This window comes from Galeopterus variegatus, unplaced genomic scaffold, assembly GCF_000696425.1.
Source record: "Galeopterus variegatus unplaced genomic scaffold, G_variegatus-3.0.2 Scaffold6526, whole genome shotgun sequence".
Lineage (NCBI taxonomy): Eukaryota > Metazoa > Chordata > Mammalia > Dermoptera > Cynocephalidae > Galeopterus > Galeopterus variegatus.
The window spans coordinates 139,156-142,653 of NW_007732637.1; positions in this window are offsets into that span (position 1 = coordinate 139,156).

The following is a 3,498-nucleotide window of genomic DNA, read 5'->3' on the forward strand; positions in this document are numbered from 1 at the left end:
TGGCCAGTACAGGGATCAAACCTTGGACCTTGGCGGGAGGAGGGCGAGAGTTTTCAGTAATGGGCCACAATAATCAACCACATTGTATATCGACAAAATAAAATTTAAAAAATAAATAAATAAATAAACAAAAATAAAATAAATTTGTGACAAGTATATGGAATAAAAAATCAAACAAACAAACAAGGAATAAACTCCAGGGCAGAGCTGAAAGTCTAGCAAATAAAAAGTAACTGTAGTTGACTATAAGCTGTGAATAGCACTTACATGAGCTTAATAATGTAAATACTGAATTTCTATCTAAGTAAAATTACACTATTGAAAGGAGGTGGCACAGGCACGGTGCTTGTATGTGAGATGGCATAGAGGTGCAGGGACAAGACAGCCAAAGCTTCGTCCTTCCTGGTGGGAAGCCAATAGATAATGGCCCAGATGGAAAAAAGCCAGAAACTGTCATGCAAACACGCCATATAGAAGTAGGACGTAAAGACCAACATGATCACCTAGACAGTCGTTACCTCTGGAATAGGGAAGACAAGAAGAAGGAAGACAGAGTCCTGCTGGGGTTTTCTGTAACAGATCTTGCAGAACTATTTGACTCTTTAATGTATGTGCATGTAGAACTTATATAAACATTAAAATGGTTAAAGATCCATTTGTTGACTCACTCTTGCCTAGAGGACAACGTCTTTGGCTTAGCATTCAAAGTGTTTCATAATTTGTCCTCTTCTCCTCTGTGCCCATCTCATGCCCCACCCTCCCTACAATGGGACCACATCGAGCCTCTCTTGGTGTCTTCAAAACACTGCAGGCTCAGGGTCCAGTTTACAATAAAATCCATATTATTCACTAACGCCTCTGGAGTTGTGTATATTGGAGATGTAAATAGTGAGCATGGACTCAAAGTTGGTTGTAGGGTGACAACAGAGGCCACCCAAAGTATGCAATCACTTTGGGGTATGACACCACTCCTGAATGGCGTCACAAAGACCAATAATATGAAGAGTTGCAGCAATTATCCAAACGAGAAGTCGCTGATACGGAAACATTTTGTTGTTGATGGCGGAGGTATTTTCTTGTCACCAAGTCAACCTTTTCCATTTGATTATCAATTTAGATATAGTCAATGTTTTTAGAGGTAGGGTCAAAAGTAAAACGACATGGAGGTGCAGTGGTGGGTAGGAAATGCCTTTGCAATTCGCCTTTTACTGGAAAGAGTCACTAACACAGATAATAGAAAGAGGACTCCGGTTCATGAATGGCATAAAGTGGTTTTACTATCCTTTCATCTTGGTTCTGTCTCTAACTCATTTAGTCACCTCTAGATCGTCACTTTACATCTTTGGGCCTCAGCTTCCTCATCTGGAAGAGATTTAAAATTGAATTCTGAAGTCTTTCACTTTAGGTGAAGCCAGCCTCCAAGTGAAAAATAATTATCCACAAAATTCCTTCCCTGGTTTTGATTCAGTAAAGAGTCAACTAGTTTGTAATAAACCAAAAATACATTTTACAGCCATCAGCAAGAAAAGAATGAAGATAATCCCACTTCTTTTTCTTGTTGAAGCCAGTTACCAACAAAATCTCCAATTTTGCTGCGAAACCCACATAGTCATCAGATATTTGGTACCCAAGCAAAATCTATTCAGTCCCTGATTATACTGTGAAACCTAAGGACATCCAGAAAAGTGACAAGGAAAAGATCATGTTTTGTTCATCAAAACATTTTTCAAATTAAGCCATCACATCTTAAAATAGTGGATTAGAATCACCCATCAGGACTTCTTCCTGAAAGCATGCAAATGCACAATCCTTGTTTAAAAGTGGAGTGTCAATTACTTGTGCAAATACAAAAATGACTGATAGCTAATGCCTAATAAGACACCTGTCAGTTTCTTTCTTTTTTTCTTTTTTTTTTTTTTTTGCTAAGCTGCTTTCAATTTATAAGAGTTGCTGAACACAAACAACATTTTGCTGACAGTTCTGTGTGTACTTGAGCAGTGATAGCATTCAAACTAAAATGGAGTTTCAGATATTTCCGTCCACTTCTTAAAGATACATTTTAAGAATGACAGTATTAACCACAAATGAATGGCTGCCCAGCCTCTCAAACAAGATACAGAAATAGCATCGTTAAGTCCATCAGAGAAGGAACAGCTTCCCATCACTGCTCCAGCTAAATGGGAATGAAGAAGATTTCCTAGAAGAGTCCACAAATAGAAACTGACATTTTCCTGGAACGGAAAAATCTCAATGAAGGACAGGAGATTATCTCCTTTTGAGATTTTAGAATCTCAAATCTTATCATTTATATTTATATTTTATGTTATATTATATTATATTAACTAGAAGAAGTATATAGTTAGGACAGATTTCACAGAAGCTTTTGTGTTTGAGACAAGAGTATGCATTATTAAACTACAAAAAGCCTTATTCAAGGTGAGCATGATCCTAATAAGAATCAAAGTGATATTTCACAGGTTGCCAAATTAATCCATACAATTTAAATTGGACAAGTCCATACTGCAGGGCCCTTTATGGTCTGAGTTTCATGAAAATAGAATTTATTTATATATGGGGAAATCGTGAACACAATACAAGTGTATTGCTTTAAAAAGCCTTCTGGACTAATTACAATAGCTAATTTACACCCTGAATGGTAAAATTATTTATATATTCAAATTTTTTAAAGAACTCTCTGCAGAGCCTAATTAGCATGCTTCTGAATTATCTTTCCAAATTTAGATTCTGAAATTCACAATGAATAAGAATGACATTTCCTTTCTACCAAGAAAAAGTAAATAAAGATGAATCAGAATACAGCCGGAATAGTATTTTGCACTCTTTGGGGGTTTTTTTAATGAATATTTTAAGAAAATTTTATCTGCCATTGATCTGAGATATTGTCAATAATTTTCTTTAAGGACACATTAAGAACAAAAAAAATAGTCATTTTAACTATGTCTTTCCACTTTCGTCTGCATGGGCCATAGGAAAGAATTGAGGCACATGACTTCTTTTAGGTCATCTCAATCATGCTCTGGTTTAACACATAAGAAAACAAATCCATCATTTATATTTAAATTTATCTTTTAAAAATATCTACTCTTACAGGTTTTCTTCATATTTGGATGCCAAGATCCCAATGTCATTTACTTGACTCTTCTAAATTCATGTGGCTTTGTAAGGTAAGAATCTCATGGCCTTTTCAATGATGTAGTTAATATATCTAGAGGTATATTCTAGCATGCTGTAGCACTGTAAATAAAAATGTAATAAATAAAAGCAAGGAAAATGTGGTATATATACACAATGGAATATTACTCAGCTATAAAAACGAATGAAATACTGCCATTTGCAACAACATGGATGGACCTTGAGAGAATAATATTGAGTGAAACGAGTCAGGCAGAGAAAAAGAAATACCACATGTTCTCACTCATTGGTGGGAGCTAAAAAATAAACAAATTAATTCACACACATACACACACAAAATAAACC